Raw genomic sequence first — 19,275 nt, forward strand, 5'->3', positions numbered from 1 at the left:
GATTACCCCCCCTGCTCTCTTTGCTACAGCCTTGCCTTCTGGGTGATGTTGAGTCTTTATCAATGATAATCCTGCTCTAATATTTCTGCCTCTTGGATAAAGGTAATTGAGATATCCAGTCTCTGAATTTTCCTCATTTCTGGATGTCATCCAATCCGGATTGTCTCCTGCTTCTCTCAGCTTTGCTTAAAATCACCCAGTCTGGAGTTCTTCCAAATTCCCCAAAATTCTAGAAGGGTCTCCCATGCTGCAGCAAGCTAAGTAAACTGACTTTCCTTGACTACAGGTGTTTTCTTTGTTGGTCTTTGATGGGCTTTGACACTTGGCTGCACATTAAAATCACTGGAGTGCTTTTAAAACTCTTGACATTCGGGCTGTACTCCAGACCAATTAAATTAGAATTTCTGGGCTTTAGGGCTGGGCAGCAGAATTTTAAAAAGCTTCTCAGATGATTTCAATGTGCAGTCAGAGTTGAGAACCACTGGTTTAAATGATTATATCAGAGGAGGAGGATGCACCGTGTAATAGCTGAGAGTTACTTGCATTCCTGCAATTTCAACCCTGATGTTATTTTGCGTGGGCTCTGCTTGTTGATGCTTGTGAAGTTGTCTTCATCTATTGAAGGGAGGGAGCTTGATGAGCTGGAAGAAATGCTTTCTCGATGATATTCATGATTAGCCTGGAAGAAGGTAGAGTGATATTGACAACAATCATATTTGGCTCGTGGAGTGAAAGCAAATGAGGTTATTTGAAAAGCTCCTTCAGTATGACTGAAATGGCAAGAGGCACACATTGTATTCTCTGTTCACATTACCTCGCTGGACCATCTAAATGTTAATGTTTTGATTTAACTATTGCTTTCTTTAATCTTTTCTTTCAGAACCGATGGTTAAACATTTTAATATGTTTGTTTCTAAGTATTTCTGTTAACAATGCAAATTAATTTCTTCCTCAGGGCAATAGTAATTATGCTGTAGAGGTTTAAGGAGGAGCATCTGAAACATTTATATGAATACTCTGTAATATAATGCTTAATTAACTTGTGTTTGCCATGTGTGGGATTTAACGTAGTAGAGAAGAATTGGTGACAGAGACAGAAAAACAAAACAATCAGTTCTATAAAATATGCCTCCAGCTAGAAGATTAAGATAAAATCAGACAAATTTTAACTTTTTCCTTTTTAGACTTGTTTAAGGCTTAAGGAACATGCTGTTCCTGGAGTATTGGACTATTCTGAGTCGAGCAACTTCATAGACACTTGAATTGTCTTGATTAGGTAGTTCAGATTTCGAATATCTGCTATTTGGTATTAAATATGATTTAAATTAATATTTGACCCAAGTTCATCCTGCCTCTGCAAAGAGGCAGACTAACTCATGTGACATTGCTGCTGGCCAAGCTTTGTTTATGCTGCACCTGGCAATGTAAGTGACCTGCAAGCTCAGTTCAGAGACTCATCATCAGTTTTTCCATCTTGGCTGCAAGAGCTGAGCAAGAGTTAAAAGTGATGAGGAAACCATCTTTGCTTATAATCTCATTCCAACAAGTAAATTTTATCTTTCTCCCCTCTGAATTTCAAAATAACTCACATTTAGCTTTGCTCCTTGAGGACTGGGTTGGAATTGAGGATCAGTTGATACATTTAGGTTCATGGATTGTTCAAAGTTGTTGTTGGGGTATAGTTAAACTGGATTCTGACTTATACCTTTTTCATATAAACATTTCTATCACTGTTTCTCTCTGTTGTCATGATATCTGAGAATCTATCTAACCCTCTAATTTCATGAGCTGGTGAACAGATGACCATAACTCTATGTGAGTGGTTGAGTGTTATAATGAAACAAACCAGTCCAACAATCTGATACATATTATTGCAAACTTGGTTAGCTGTTTAAATGAATGCCTGTAAGTAAGATGACTTTTATATAGCTGAACTGAGTTTTCTTTTGTTGGTTTTCTATTGTTAGTTCTCATGTGTCTATATAAGATGCGTCACCGACAGTGTATATCCCTAAGATGATGTACTTTCATATTCTCTACTGTCCCTTAAAAAAAATTTTTTTTTCCTAATGGAGTTACTAGGGATTGAACCCAGGACCTCATGCATACTAAGCATGCACTCTACCACTGAGCTATACCCATCTCCCCTAACTTCCCTTTTTAAATTTATGCCTTTCCAAGAGTCTAGGCTCTCAGAATTAGGTTCTTGATGTCTAGGGTATCAAAGGGTCAAAGAAAGCCAGACACTCTGGGAAGTGAGGCTGGGACTGCCAGCCTGGTAGCCTAAGCCATTTAAGGGAATGAGAAACCATTTCACTGGTTCTCAGTCCTGGCTTCATATTAGGATCCTCTGGGGTGCTTTTAAACATTGGTGGCTAGTGCTCTGCTCATCCCCAGAGAATTTGAATTAATAAATCAGGGATAGGGCTGAGGCTGAAAGATGATCGAAGTTCTGTGCTTTGGCGTGACAGCTCCTGGATTCAGTACTAGGAGAAGCCAGGTCCTCCCATCCACAGCGGACACAAAGCCCTGGGTGAGTCCACACAGTAAAGCGGGGAGAACGCTGGCCTGAGAGTCCAGGAAACCTGATATTTAGACTAGCATCACCACTGATAAGCTCTGCTACTTTCAGGCATATCATTTCAGCTCTCCGACTTTTAGTTTTCTCATATAGAAAGTTAAAAAGTTTAACTATGTTACCTTTTTAGAACTGAGTCTACGATTTTAGCTTTCCATTAAAAAAATCTTTACATATGTCTAGTATATATACTAAGAAGGAAAAAACCCTTAAGTAATTTCATATATTTGAACAGAGGGGCTACCAGGGCTAAATTAGTCTAAAAGATTTAAAATAATTTAATTTTAATTTATAATCAATATTTAAATAAGTTCTAACTTTGATAGAATTAGTTAGTGATCCTAAGAGATGAGATTCTAGATGTATAAATTCTTGAATTTTATCTATTCCAAGAATAGCGGGAGTTAAAATAAATGATCACAGAATCCAAATGACTATTCCATGAGGTATATGATATTACAGAGACAGTTTTTGCAATTATAGATATTCAATTATAGATGATTTTTAAAGTTGGTTTCTTCAGCATCTGAATATACTTTACTTTAAGAAGTTTTAAGTCTTTTGGTTTGCATAGTAGAGAAGGAGTGGAGGAGGGTGCTATTTCAACCATTATATTAGCAGTCATTATACATTCCCATCAGAATTTTTTTTTAAGCAATGTCTTTAAAAACAGAAGAGACAATTTGACCTTTTATTTTGGAGAAGGACGGGGGTGGGACTGGAGAGTATAGTTCTGCCTTTCCTTCTCAACCAGAAGAAAAAAAAACCTTTAAAAATAACCCACCAATTTTCCACCATTATATTTTAAGCCACAGGAGCTTGTGAGTTATCTTTCATCCCAGTTCTATCACATAACCAGAGAAATTACACAGCATCTCCCAAAGGAGAGGTCTAGCTGGGAAGCAATTCAAACAAAAATATATTATAGAAATGTGATTGTTCGGGGTGTCATTGTAACAGTTACTCATCTTTGTCCCTTAATCTACAGTTTTCTCACTCCTCTCTTCGCTTTATCTTTTATGTGTCTGTGCTTTTGCACGTGGCAGGAAGAGTGGCCATGGGACAATGGTCAAGGAATTTATTGGACTTAAATGTCACTGAGTTGTTATCTGTAAAACCTCTGCAGATAGAAGGCATTTGAATTTGAATATTCTCCCTCTCCTTTTGATTTGCATCCTTGGAAACAAAGCTAGCTGTATTCAAGAGTAAATGGACTTTATTTTAATACTAGACCGTAAAAACAATTCGCCTTCTAAAAGGTGAGCAGTGTTCATTCAGGGCAGCCATCACTATAGCACATACTTCCTTATAGGACCATATTTCCAATGAAAAAGAATGGCATCTATTTGACATATCATATAATAGATAGCAGGATAGAATATTTACAGTCTGGCTTGTGTTGGAGAGTTAGGAAATATGGAATTCACTGCGTCACCTATTTATTATTGTTTAAGAAACCACCTGAAACAATAGCCATTTTTTTTCCCTTGTAGGTAAATAATTTAGGCTAGGCTTGGCTGGGTTCTTCTGCTGATCACTCTTGGATTCGCTCATGTGGCTACATTCTATATCTCTAGTGGGACTGGATAATACAAGGTGGCTTCACTGACATATCTAGGAGTTGATACTGGCTGATTGGCTAGGGGTCTTAGTTGAGATGACTCATCTCTTCTCCATGTGGTCCCCTGTTGTCTGATTGACTACTCTGGGTTTCTTCATGGCAATATCAGGGCAGCATTCCAAGAGGGCAAAAAAAAAGAAGCTGGAAAATCTCTTGTTGCTTAGGATTTGAAGTGCCCCCTAGGCCTGCCCAGACTCATGGGTTGGAAAAATAAACTCCATCCCTTGTTGGGAGGAGTAACAAAGTAACATTAAAAAGGGATGTGCATACAGAGGTTTGAGAAATTTTTATAGCCATTTTTGAGGCAACCTACCATAATCTGCCTTCTGGCAACAATAATTCACATTTCTTCCAAGTGAAAATATAATCACTCCTCCCCCCAAAGTCTTATATTTATATCATCCTTGAAGTCCAGGATTTCATCCTCTAAATCAAGTCCAGTTGTGGATGAGGTTCATTCAGTGCAGCTCCTTGGTTATGACTCTTCTTGGTTTGAAACTTGTGGATAAGTATTTTTTTTTCCCTGTCCCATTCATGGTTTATTGAAGGGTAACAATATTCTTTTTTTAAAACATTTTTTTTATTGATTTATAATCATTTTACAATGTTGTGTCAAATTCCAGTGTTCAGCACAATTTTTTAGTCATACATGGACATAAACACACTCATTGTCACATTTTTTTCTCTGTGAGCTACCATAACGTTTTGTGTATATTTCCCTGTGCTATACAGTATAATCTTGTTTATCTATTCTACAATTTTGAAATCCCAGTCTATCTCTTCCCACCCCCACCCCCTTGGCAACCACAAGTCTGTATTCTCTGTCTATGAGTCTATTTCTGTCCTGTATTTATGCTTTGTTTTTGTTTGTTTGTTTGTTTGTTTTTTAGATTCCACATATGAGCGATCTCATGTGGTATTTTTCTTTCTCTTCTGGCTTACTTCACTTAGAATGACATTCTCCAGGAGCATCCATGTTGCTGCAAATGGCATTATGTTGTCGGTTTTTATGGCTGAGTTGTATTCCATTGTATAAATACACCACATCTTCTTTATCCAGTCACCTGTTGATGGACATTTAGGCTGTTTCCATGTTTTGGCTATTGTAAATAGTGCTGCTATGAACATTGGGGTGCAGGTGTCATCCTGAAGTAGGGTTCCTTCTGGATACAAGCCCAGGAGTGGGCTTACTGGGTCAAACGGTAAGTCTAGTCCTAGTCTTTTGAGGAATCTCCACACTGTTTTCCATAGTGGCTGCACCAAACTGCATTCCCACCAGCAGTGTAGGAGGGTTCCCTTTCTCCACAGCCTCTCCAGCATTTGTCATTTGTGGATTTTTGAATGACGGCCATTCTGACTGGTGTGAGGTGATACCTCATTGTAGTTTTGATTTGCATTTCTCTGATAATTAGTGATATTGAGCATTTTTTCATGTGCCTTTTGATCATTTGTATGTCTTCCTTGGAGAATTGCTTGTTTAGGTCTTCTGCCCATTTTTGGATTGGGTTGTTTGTTTTTTTCTTATTGAGTCATATGAGCTGCTTATATATTCTGGAGATCAAGCCTTTGTCGGTTTCATTTGCAAAAATTTTCTCCCATTCCATAGGTTGCCTTCTTGTTTTACTTATGGTTTCCTTTGCTGTGCAGAAGCTAGTAAGTTTCATTAGGTCCCATTTGTTTATTCTTGCTTTTATTTCTACTAGGAGAAAATTTTTGAAGTGTATGTCAGATAATGTTTTGCCTATGTTTTCCTCTAGGAGGTTTATTGTATCTTGTCTTATGTTTAAGTCTTTGATACATTTTGAGTTGATTTTTGTATATGGTGTAAGGGAGTGTTCTAGCTTCATTGCTTTATATGCTGCTGTCCAGTTTTCCCAACACCATTTGCTGAAGAGACTGTCTTTATTCCATTGTATATTCTTGCCTCCTTTGTCGAAGATTAGTTGACCAAAAGTTTGTGGGTTCTTTTCTAGGCTCTCTATTCTGTTCCATTGGTCTATATGTCTGTTTTTGTACCAATACCATGCTGTCTTGATGACTGTAGCTCTATAGTATTGTCTGAAGTCTGGGAGAGTTATTCCTCCAGCCTCTTTCTTTCTCTTCAGTAATGCTTTGGCAATTCTAGGGCTTTGATGGTTCCATATAAATTTTATTATGATTTGTTCTAGGTCTGTGAAATATGTCCTGGGTAATTTGATAGGGATTACATTAAATCTGTAGATTGCCTTGGGCATTGTGACCATTTTAACAATATTGATTCTTCAATCCAAGAGCATGGGATATCTTTCCATTTTTTAAAGTCTTCTTTAATTTCCTTCATCAATGGTTTATAGTTTTCTGTGTATGATTCTTTCACCTCCTTGGTTAGATTTATTCCCGGATATTTTATTACTTTGGGTGCTATTTTAAAGGGGATTGTTTCTTTACTTTCTTTTTCTGTTGATTCATCGTTAGTGTAAAGAAATGCAACTGATTTTTGAACATTAATCTTGTAACCTGCTACCTTGCTGAATTCTTCAATCAGCTCTAGTAGTTTTTGTGTGGCCCTTTTAGGGTTTTCTATATATAGTAACATGTCATTGGCATATAGTGACACTTATACCTCTTCTTTTCCAATTTGGATCCCTTTTATTTCTCTCTCTTGCCTGATTGCTGTGGCTAGGACTTCCAGGACTATGTTGAATAGGAGTGGTGATAGTGGGCATCCTTGTCTTGTCCCAGATTTTAGTGGGAAGCTTTTGAGTTTTTCACCGTTGAGTACTATGCTGGCTGTAGGTTTGTCATATATAGCTTTTATTATGTTGAGATATGTTTCCTCTATACCCACTTTGGCGAGAGTTTTTATCATAAATTGGTGTTGAATTTTATCAAACGCTTTTTCTGCATCAATTGAGATAATCATGTGGTTTTTGCCCTTTCTCTTGTTGATGTGATGTGTTACATTGATTGATTTGCATATGTTGAACCACCCTGTGTCCCTGGGATGAATCCCACTTGGTCATGATATATAATCTTTTTTATGTGTTGTTGGATTCTTTTTGCTAATATTTTGGTGAGGATTTTGGCATCTATGTTCATCAGTGATACTGGCCTATAATTCTCTTTTTTGGTAGTGTCTTTGCCTGGTTTTGGTATCAGGGTGATGGTGGCTTCATAGAATGATTTTGGGAGTATTCCCTCCTTCTCAATCTTCTGGAAGAGTTTGAGAAGGACTGGTATGAGTTCTTCTTTGTATGTTTGGTAGAATTCCCTGGTGAAGCCATTCAGTCCTGGACTTTTATTTGTAGGGAGGTTTTTAATTGCTATTTCTATTTCCTTTCTAGTGCTCAGTTTGTTCAAGTGGTCAGTTTCTTCTTGATTCAGTCTCGGTGGACAGTATGTTTCCAGAAACTTGTCCATCTCCTCTATGTTATCCAGTTTGGTTCCATACAGTTTTTCATAATATTCTCGTATGATATTCTGTATTTCTATTTTATTTGTTGTAATTTCTCCATTTTCTTTTCTTATTTAGCTAATTTGTGCTCTCTCTTTTTTCTTCTTTGTGAGTTTGGCCAGAGGTTTGTCGATTTTATTTACTTTTTCATAAAACCAGCTTTTGGTTTGGTTGATTTTTTCTATGGTCTTGTTAATCTCTATTGTATTTATTTCCTCTCTGATCTTTATTATTTCCTTCCTTCTGCTGCTTTTTGGGGCTTTTTGTTCTTCTTTTTCTAATTGATTCAGGTGGTGGGTTAAATTGTTTATTTGAGATTGTTCTTCTTTTTTGAGGAAGGCCTGTATCGCTATAAACTTCCCTCTTAGCACTGCCTTTGCTGTGTCCCATAGATTTTGAGTGGTTGTGCTTTCATTGTCATTTGTCTCAAGGTATTTTTTAATTTCAGCTTTGATTTCCTCATTGACCCATTGTTTTTTCAATAACATATTGTTTAATCTCCATGCTTTCCTTTTTTTCTCCTTTGTTTCTCTGTTGTTGATTGCCAGTTTCATGGCATTGTGGTCAGTAAAGATGCTTGAGATAATTTCTATCTTCTTAAAATTGTTGAGGTTTCTTTTGTGTCCAAGTACATGATCGATCCTGGAAAATGTTCCATGTGCACTTGAAAAGAAAGTATATCCTATTTTTGGGGGGTGTAATGCTCTGAAAATATCCACCAAATCTAGTTTTTCTATTATAGTATTTAATTTCTCTGTTGCCTTATTTATTGTCTGTCTGGAAGATCTGTCTAGTGATGTTAATGCAGTGTTAAAATCTCCAACTATGTTTGTATTCCCATCAATATCCCCCTTTATCTCTGTTAGTAATTGTTCTGTGTACTTAGGTGCTCCTATATTGGGTACATATATATTAACGAGTGTAACAGCCTCATCTTGTATCACTCCTTTAATCATTATAAAATGTCCTTCTTTATCTTTCTTTATGGCCTTTGTTTTAAAGTCTATTTTGTCTGAAATCAGTACTGCAACACCTGCTTTTTTGGCTTTTCCATTTGCATGGAATATCCTTTTCCATCCTTTCACTCTCAGTCTATATGTGTCCTTCTCCCTAAAGTGGGTCTCTTGTATACAGCATATTGAGGGTTCTTGCTTTATTATCCAGTCTGCCACTCTATGTCTTTTGGCTGGAGCATTTAGCCCATTAACATTTACAGTAATTAATGATAGATGTGTGTTTATTGCCATTTTGAACTTATCTTTGCAGTTGAATTGGTATTTCCTCTTTGTTCCTTTCTTCTTCCTTTTGTGGTTTAGTAATTTTTCTTTGTATTATCATGGATTTTATTTAGTTTTTGTGACTCCCTTGTAAGTTTTTGGCTTGTGGTTACCCTTTTTCGTAAATCTATTAGCCCATTACTATAACTATTTTTATTAAACTGATAGTAACATGATCTCAAACCCATCCTACTGTTAAAAAATTTTTAAAAAGAAAGAAAAAAATATTCTATTTCCCTGCCTCCCTCTCCCAGTCTCAGTGATTTGTATGTCTTCTTTTATAATTTAATTTTTATTTTATTTGTAATTCATGAATTATCACCTTTCCAGTTGTGAGTTTCTCATTTCTGTAGCATCCTGCTGCTTTTCTATTTAGAATATACTTTTCAATATTTCTTTTAGCATGGGTTTAGTGTTGCTAAACTCCTGCAGCTTTTTCTTGTCTGTGAAATTCTTTATTTCTCCTTCTATCCTAAAGGATAGCCTTGCTGGATAAAGTATCCTAGGCTGCATCTTTTTTTCATTCAGGACTTTGAATATATCTTGCCACTCCCTTCTGGCCTGTAGTGTTTGTGTAGAGAAATCAGCTGAGAGCCTTATGAGGGTTCCCTTGTAACTTACTCTTTGCTTTTCTCTTGCTGCCTTTAGAATCATTTCTTTATCCTCGACTCTGGCCATCTTGATTATGATATGTCTTGGTGTGGGTCTGTTTGGGTTCTTCCTGTTTGGGACCCTCTGAGCCTCCTGTACTTGGATATCTGATTCCTTCTTTAAGTTTGGGAAGTTTTCAGTGATGATTTCTTTAAAAACCTTTTCAATCCCCTTTGATCTTTCTTCCCCTTCTGGGACCCCTATTATGCAAAGATTGGGACACTTTATATTATCCCATAGGTCCCTTATGCTATTTTCATTATTTTTTATTTGTTTATCTTGTAGCTCTTCTGAATGGGTCCTTTCTGTTGTCCTGTCTTCTAGGTCACTAATTCGTTCCTCTGCATTATCTAGTCGGCTTTGCACAGCTATTAGATCATTCCTCATCTCTGTCAATGAGTTTACCCATTCTACTTGGCTCTTCTTTATAGCTTCAATTTCATTTTTGACATATTTTATATCTCTAAACACTATCTCTTTTAGTTCCTTCAGCACTTTGATCACTCCTTTTTTGAAATCTTGATCTAGTAAGCTATCGATATCTATTTCATTGATCTTTCTTTCAGGGGATTTCTCTTGTTCTTTTAATTGGGAAAGGTTTCTCTGCTTCTTCATCTTGCTCATACCTCTCTGGCACTGTGGTTTATGGAGTATCAGTTATCTATTTGGTCCTTAAGGAGTTTATCTATCTAATGCCTATTTAGGAATAAGACTTAGGAAAAAAAGAAAAAATAAGAGAGAGAGAAAGAATTTTAAAAGAAGGGAGAAAGAGGGTTTGAAAACAGTGTATAATGAATAATAGAAGAGCGAGTTGAAGCAGAATATTAATTGGGTTGAGACGTCCTTTTAAAACCTTTAAAAAAAAGGGGGAAAGATGAAAAGATGTATTTGAAACCTGTGTCTAATCAATAACAGGACATCAAAACCCAAGAGAAATAGAAATGAATTAAGAAGTAAAAATTAAGAGGGTAATAGAAAATAGAACAGGTAAAAACAGATTTAAAAAAAAGGGGGGGGGTGTCAGTGTTCTCCTGGAGTCTGTGTGCTTTTAATGTGAAGTCTTTCTGTCTTTGTCCTGTTTTGGAAGCTCAGCTTGCTGTTTCCAGAGGCCCTCCATTGGCACCCTCTTCTGTGCTTCTCTCAGTACCTGTCGGCAAGCAGATCGTGCCTCCTCCCAACACTGGGTCAGCTGCAGCTGTCCTTTGCTGTGGGCGGGCGGGTCACTGCCCCTCCCGATGCCGCAGTCAGATGTTGCAGACTGGCCAGGTAGGAGGGCGGGTCGTGTCCGCTCCCAGCACCTCGGTCAGGGGCTGTGTTCCTGCCCGCAAGGTGGGGGGCCAATCTCCCTCTCCCCGCGCTGGTAGCTCCGCTGCTCTGTTCTGCTGCGCGCTCCTCCTCTGGTCGGCGCTCCGCAGGTGGGCTCGGGGAAGACTGAGGGACAGCCTTGTCCCTGCTCCGGGCCAAAACTCAGCTCCTTGTTTGTCTTTGCGGAGCAAGTTCTCTGAGGGACCAGGATGGAAGGATCCTACCTGCCTCGGGCTGTAGGCCAGTCTCAGTCTGGCCTTTGAGGCTGCTAAACCCTTCCGTGCGGATGCAGGTTTCGCCCCCACCCCCGCCTGGATGCTAAGCACCGTAGGATATGGCGGCTGTGCCTGAGCCCCGCCTCTCTTCCCCCGAAAACTTTCCGCGGGTTTTCAGAGATGGGGGTATGCACCCTTCCCCCCAGGGCACATCAACCGTGTTGTTTTATGGAGGGCCCAGGTTGTTCTGCCCTGTACACCCACAGCCACAGCGTGCAGCCCCTTGCAGTCCCCTGGGGCTGCCTCAGTGCAGCCGCCCCCATCCTCCGCCCAGCTTGGGCAGCCTGGCCCTGCCCTCAGCTGCCGGCCTGCGTCTCAGGCTGGGTGTCGGGGGACGCTCTGTGCCCGTTTAGCTTAGTTCTGTCCGTCAAGGGCTGCTCTTTACAGATCCGAGCCTCGGAGGCTCCCCCTCCGTCCCGCTGGCCTCTCAGTGGGAGAGGGGAGACCCAGCGAACGAGCGCTAGTCCTCCTTTGCTGCTCCCTCCCCACGGGACCCGTCCCGCTCTGCTTTGCTTTTTGTTCTTTTTTTTTTTTTTCCTTTTCTCCTACCAGATTTTTGGTGTCTTTATCTTTTGAAGAGGGCGATGTCCTGTCAGAGTTCCGCAGGTGCTCTGGTTGGCTGAGTGGGTCTGTGGATGTGAGTCTTGGTGCATTTGTGGGAGAGGGTGAGCTGTGAGCGTCCTTCTAGTCTGCCATCTTCTCTCTCCCCCCATGGATAAGTATTTTTTAACTGTATACACGACATATCGTGAACAAGGATAACTGCAGGAGACATTTGCATTCAGAAAGGGGCAGAATGGAAACACAACAGTCATCTGCCCATGGAAGTTCTGAAATCTAACTAAGCATGTGTCGCCAGGCTTCTCTATTCTAGAAGCCAAGAATGTTCCTTGATTAGAGACTGTTTTAACCCCAGTGGATTGATTCCCTAGTTCATTGTTCTCAACTCTTGGTTTAATCCTCTGAGATCTTTCCTTTTTTTTTTTTTTTTTACAAGAAATGGCCTGTTTGTAATTAAGTTATTTTCTCAGCTTGCTTCTTGCACATAGAAAGCTGGAAGCCCGTTGGTCCTTTTTCATTTTGAATTATAGTCCTTTTTAGTATAAGCAGGAGGTGCATTTGGTAGTACAACTGTCTTAAAACCTTTGTGCATTTCCTATAAATCTTATCAGGGTATACTACATACCGCCAGAGTCACACCATAACTCTTTTTCAGATGGATCCTTATATCTGTGTATCAGCATGTTGTGGGACAGTGCCCTTAATGTTGTTAAAGTTCTTTGTCTATCTGAGAGAGTCTATTATGGTCCATCTTAAATATTTCTGAGGTTAAACAAAGGGTTTTATACCCATATCTTTGATTTGATCTTTGCTTGAGGTCATTTCTTAATTTTGGAATCCTTTGCCAACTGGATAGCCTGGGAGTAAGAAATAGGCTTATTTTCCAACCTAGCAACTTTCTTTAAATTCTCCTTGCAAACAATAAGTTTCTTCTAACATTCTTTCTTTTTTTTCCCCATTGACTTGTTATGTGCAGTTAGAAACACCCATTGTTCTGACTTGCAATTTCCTCAGCCAGTTCAATAAGTTCATTAGGCACATTTTCTAACTTTCAGATTATTGTATTTTTTTTTATCATGCAACAGTATGGCATTACTATTATGATTTAACATGTCTACCACTGTATAACAAGGGTTACTCTTTTTCCAGCCTCTAACCGTATTTTCTCTCCCCAACTCCTTTTAAGGGCTCCATTCACAATTTCCTCATCACTTTTTAGACTCCGTGTATCTCCTGATCCAAAACCAATGGTAAACGTTCCAGGTTTTGTTGCAGCATCCCATTTCCAGTGCCAATTATGTATCAGTTATCTATTGTTACATGACAAGCCACTTCAAAGCCTAGTGGTGTAACACAAAGCATTCATGTGCTTATAATTATGAGGGTATGCAATTTGCGCTGGACACAAGTGAGTAGCTCTTTTTTCTGTCTCACCTGGGATCACTCATGTGGCTTCAGTTAACTGGCAGCTTGATTGGGGCTGGATGGTCGGAGATGGCCTCACTCATGTATCTGGCAGTTGTTGGTGGGCTGCTGGCTGGTTTATCTGGAGGGCTTTAGCCAGGACAGTGTGGTCACACAGTCTTTCATGCTCCTAGAGTCTGGTCTTCTTCCTATGGAAGTTCCAGTGCAATGTTCCAAGGGGGCAAGAGCAGTTGTTGAAAGGTTTCTTGAGGCTTAGACTTAGGAGTCACAGCCATCACTTCCACCACGTTCTACTGGCCCAGTCAGGTGACAGGGATAGCTCAGATTCTGGGTGTGGGGAAATAGTATCTACCTCTTGATGGAAGAACCCTTAAAATCACATTGCAACGTGATAATGTGCCTATGAGAAAGGGAAGAACTTGCATGGCTCTCTTTGTAAACAATCTACCTTAAAATGATCTACCTTAGAAAACAATCTATCATAAATATTTAAAGGTATGTTTACACTTTTAAATTAACTAAAATTCTGCAGAATATTCTACTCTTTTGAATAAGTGTGAAGAGAAGATGGTACAGGTGTATACACATAAAAAGTATATTCTGTTCCTTTGGGAGATGAAATACCGGGATAAGTGATTCAAGACAATATAAAAGCTGGCCTAGAAACAAATGAGCATGTATCTAACTGTCCATTTTTAGACACAGAAAATTATGAAAAAATATCACTTCTTTTCCCCCAAAGCTAAGATTTTCAATCTATTCTCTGACTATATACCTTTGAAATAGTAGCTTCTGATTTTCTCATTTTCTTTCTTCTTGATAGCTTAACATAATACAGTTCTTCATTACCTCTTTATCTCCTGGTCTAGTTTTCCATGAAGCTAGACAACCTTCTTCTAGAGTTTTCAAATAGATTTATCATTTACTTTGAATAATTGAACATTAAAAATATCTTCTATGAGGCTTTGAAATGTCATTTTTGTATGTGCCACTTATTACATGATTTACTTTTGTTAGTCACTTTTGGGAAACACCAATTGATGTTTGTTTATTGAGGTTCCATGGGGGAATTAATTTACTGGGTTAATGATAACACTGTTTTCATAGCTAGAGAAAAAAAAATACCATTGAGAAAGCCTTTTTGTTTTGGATATACTACACTTACCTGCCCTGTTCAGCGTGAGACTTCCAAAAGGTTATGCTTTTAAAACAGAGGCTTCAGGGAGACTAGACTGGAAATAAGGAGAGCCTGCAAATAAAGTAGAGGCTGAAATGAGAAGGAAGGCAAGAATGACAAGGTGAAGCCCAAAACTCTGTTGGTAATAGGAGTTGAGAAGGATTCTGAATAGGCATTGATAGTAATTTCATTTAAGTGGCAAGAGGCAGAAATTAGCGGGGGAGGAAAGTAAGTTTCATTTATCCTTTTGCAACATTATGCGTCTTTTAAAAATGCTTGTAGTTTTGAAGATGATTAAAGCAATTACTGTTCAACTAAATACCTAGTATTTCCTTAGGTATTATATTTGAGCCTTGTCTCTGTGCTAAGAAGCTTTCACTCTGGCATCAGAATGCTGACATATTATGTCGAGATGAGAAACTGAAAAGTCAGCTGCCGTCTTCACTTGGAATATGACACTTAATCCTTCATTGTATAACCTTGCAGCTTAGGAAAAAAAGTATTTAAGAAAGGTGAGAGATTGAAAAGCTATAAATTTTAAAACTTTCCAGCACCAGTAACATTAAGTTATTGTTGCAGTCCCAGAAATGGTTTATTTGGAATCATTTATTATGCTTGATGAACTCACTGAAAACCATGAAAGGAGCACTCTTTTTCTTTCTGTGCCCTTCCATAATGATACTTACTGTTTGCACAGCGATCATTCAATTTTCAGAGATGCTCGCTACCTTCTCCTGCTGATTAAATTCCTGTTTGGTTTCACTGCCATGTCTGTTGGATTAAATTAACAAGTTCTGTTTGCTTTGGTGAGAATGACCTGCACCAACCTTCAGCCTGTACAAAATAATAATCTGTTCAATGATATATTGATTCAATGCTCTTTATCTTCTTTTAAAGAAATGTGCAGTGAAAATGTTATCTTCCGCTTGCTAGAATTTGAAGACCTTTATAGCTTATTTTAATATGTTGGAGACCTTGATCTTCCACATCTAATAACTCCTTTCTCTCTGCTGTTTTTAATGGCTATTCTTCTAAAGGATCACCAAATCTTGATTACTCTAAGGAAAGACTTGAACATGATCTTTTAGTCTATAAAATGCCTCACTCTTGGAAATTATCTACATCAAAGAGCCAATTAAGAAAGATTAAAACCTTTCTTTTTTAAAAGTAAATCCAATTTTTATTGGATTGCATTGTTCTGTCCCTCTTTTATTTGCTTTACAGCTAACAGCTAAGATGTTTGAAGAAGTTTTTGAAGAAAATGAATTAAAAATTTTGATATAAAAAGACTTGAAAGTATAACAAGATTTTATAAATTTTACGTGGAACCTAAGACATTGCAAGCATTATAGCAAGCATTAGAAAATTAAAATGACATTTTCTGAATTTCAATAAAAAAGAATGGCAATGGTAGAATAAGGAAGAGGACCTGAGGGCAGAGTAGTGTGGCAAAAACATCAACAATTGATATAATCCAGGGATTAAGCTATGGTATATAGTTTGTGTATTTTCAAATTTGTGTATCCCCCTGCCTGCTCATCCCTGTTACTTCATTGTGACAGATAAGGTAAGTGAGGACCAAAGAGATTAAGTAACTTGTCTAAAAGCATGCATAGTACACAGGTGAACTGACATCTACCATTTGACCTAAGTCAGTTTAGCTCTAAAGCTCATTCTCTTCTTAACAAAGCATCCTGTCTCTGAGATCTAACTACTTCCAAATTTTCAACTCTCTATCCTACTTTCTGCACAAAAACATGACCCATGATTCTGCCTACCCTGTAATAGGCACACAATAACATAGGTTATTTGGGAAACTTTCTAGTTGTGACCAAATTAGGTTTTTGTCTTATGTACCTACAGAGGAACTGTCATCTCCATCTGCACAGTCCTTCCTGCCCTTCTCTCCACTTCTCTACTGCCTCAATGCCACCCTTGGTGTAAGATGATCTCGGGTACGGCAGGTGCTTTACCCCACAACCTTTATCAATTGTTCTTTCCATCTGAGGTCCTGCTATAGTGAGTAAGAAATACATTTATTGAACTTATAAGACAGAACAACCAAGCTCCTTTAATACTGATAGTGAAAGCAATGTGTTTATTTACAAAACCAAAGCAGTTACAGTGGGTTTGAAAGGAACACCTTAATCGGCAGAACTATGTATCTGAACAAATCATATTTATTCACAGATCAGACAGATACATAAATCCTATTACTGCATTACCCACAAGATAATTAATACCTCTCTTTCTTATCTCTGAACAAATTGTTTGGCCAATCTGAATATCCAACTTTACCTTCTTAGATATCATGAAATAATTCCATATCTTTCTCAGTTGTAATTTCCTGGCTCCCCCCAAAACCATTCCTCACTTTCTTGTTTGCCATCCCCACCATCCTGAAGTCTGTGGGCCAGTCTGATGTTCTTGACTTCCTGCTGGCCTTTTTCCTGATTGTGTATTGCTCAGAGTAGTCTGCCACTTCCCCTGGAGGTAACCACCCAGCAGAGGGTCGGGTAAAGAATTTGGTCACGCCATCTCTGAGCCCTTTGGTTTTCTTGTTGAACTTGAAGGGAACTCTGCCATCTCTGCAGTCATCCAAGACATCTGTTTGCTCTAAATATCCTTCTTATGATGATGCTGATTGGCTGGAGAGAGTGATTTTAGGTTTCCGACCTCCTCTAGGCCCTGTTTGAATTTTGCTGAAGGGAACTTTTGATACCACGTTTTGTTTCTTTAACCTGTTGTTTTGGGATGTCCTGTTGGATTAGCATAGCACCGTTTTATCTGTGCCACTTTCTTCTATAGACGTTTTCGTCCTTTTTTCCTAGGTCAACATACTGGGCCCGTCCACGTGCCTTTTGGCATCTGGGTGAGTGGCAGCTCATAACGCTTCATGTGAAAACCTCAGTCACAGGAAATACAACAGAGCATGTTATCTGCATTTCTGCCTTGACCTCCACAGGGGTCTCATGGTTTACCCTCGATGCGATGCACTGCCACTGAAAGGCCCCCACTCTAACCTGAGTTAAGGGGAGGAGACTTTGAACAAGACCAATGACCACTATTGCCACAGTTGGTGCAAGAGATGACTTCTGCTTCTTTTCTCCATTTTGTTCTTTTGTACCAAGACTTTACCCCACAACCTGTACCAATTGACCTTTCCCTCTGAGGTCCTGCCACATTTTTAGTGATCAGTAAACAGTCTTCCATCTTTAAAGATATCCACAGACTTCTCTTATTTCTCAGTTTGGAGGATGTTTCGTTAGTTTAGAGACAGTTCTGCCTCTTCAAATTTCTTTTGTCTCAGCGAGGAGAGTACAGCTCAGTGGTAGAGTATGTGCTTAGCGTGCACAAGATTCTGGGTTTAATCCCCTTCATCTCCATTTTAAAAATAAATAATTAATTCAATAAACCGAATTATCTCCTTCCAAATGCAAATAAATAAAATTTTAAAAAAGTTTCTTTTAACTCCATCAATCCTACTTTCTTCCATGTCACGTATCTTCGCTGAGGTAAAGAGGTACAGGGTCCTCTTTCTCTCTAGGGGAGGGGAAAGGGGAAAGATAGGGAGGAACAAAAATTCAGATTTTAAAAATTTGCCTGCCATGGTATTATGCTCAGTTTCAGTGTTTCCCCATCCTGGCTGTCGAATTTCCTGGACTCAGGATTGCTATTTCTTATTTGGCATCATACAGAATGAATAAAAACATCTTTTCTACTTTTTCCCCAAGAGGAATGATGTTCTTCAGTGATGTCAGTCTGCAGGGAGCGCCTGTATAAAATTTAGCTGACACAGAATCAGTCCTAGGAAGATAATGTTGATACCAACCAACAAGCTGTGGCAGTAGGAGTTACAGGATTTAGGGAGAGTGGCAGCTGGACAAAGGGTCTCCCTTTTTGATGTGCCTCTGACATGGGTCTAGAACATTGGTGATGTCTTTCTTAGCCTATTGATGGTCATTGCCTGAGATGGATTTCAAGTCTTGGATTTGCCTTTGGTTTGTTAAATTCTCTGTACCATTGTTGCCTCTTACTGACATTCATAACTTCTCAGTACTTTTATTTTTCTTTGTAAAAATAAGAGTTTCATACTCATGCACTGTGAGAGAGTGCTGAGGTCAGTAGGCTAACACTTTTTTAAGGCCCGATTTATTAGTATTCTTCCACTCCCCCTCAGGTTATCTGCAAAAGAATTTCAATCACTCAACCTTTCTTTTGTACTTGAACATAACTCTTGAGGGCATTTCTTTTTCCCCTCAAGTGGGTAGTATTTTTTTTTTTTTTACTGTCCTTTTCACTGACACTACGCCAGTATCAAAGAAATGATTTCCAAGTAGTTGTGTAAAAGTTGAGGTTTCCAATAGATTTTTGCAGTTCTTTTCTGCAAATTGAGGTTGAGGAGCAAACATATATACAGAATGGTTGTAATACATTGAACAGAAAACAAAAGGGGGCTTGTAACTGGGGCTGTGTCCTGACCAGTTGATTTGGGACTGACATTGATGAAGGACAACATTCTGCAGTAAAGAGTGACGAGGTAACTGGCTGTTACTCAGATCGCTGTGTTTTTGTACTTGATCGCTATCTGTGAGCAATGATAAGGATTACGGTGGCTTTCCAAACTATGCCATAGCATTTGTAGTGACGCTAGGCCTTGAACAAGTCTTGTTATGGGTTGGCTATTCGTCTCTTCAGAGAAAACTAAAAGACACTTGAACAATATCCCAGGATGAATTTTTGGTGAGAGATTTCTACATTAAAACAAAACAAAGTAAAAGAAAGTAAAAGAAAATTGACCCAATGTATGACATTATCAGAAGGAGCTGTGATGCATTTTGGTTTTTTTCCTTAAAAGGAGTGATAGACTGTCAGAATTTGGAGATGACATCATAGACTGCCATGGGTTTGGTTTGTGAAAAAATTATTATTTGTCTGTTTTGGGATAAGAGCTTTCCCTTGGTGATTCAGT

At 38.7% G+C, this 19,275-nt stretch overlaps 1 long non-coding RNA gene across 1 annotated transcript in view; it reads left to right on the plus strand.

Annotated features, from left to right (window-relative positions):
- LOC141578177 (uncharacterized) overlaps window positions 1-19,275 on the plus strand; it is a 441,124-nt gene that overhangs the window by 65,005 nt on the left and 356,844 nt on the right. The window lies entirely within an intron of this gene.

The sequence above is a fragment of the Camelus bactrianus genome, chromosome 7 (genome assembly GCF_048773025.1).
Source record: "Camelus bactrianus isolate YW-2024 breed Bactrian camel chromosome 7, ASM4877302v1, whole genome shotgun sequence".
Lineage (NCBI taxonomy): Eukaryota > Metazoa > Chordata > Mammalia > Artiodactyla > Camelidae > Camelus > Camelus bactrianus.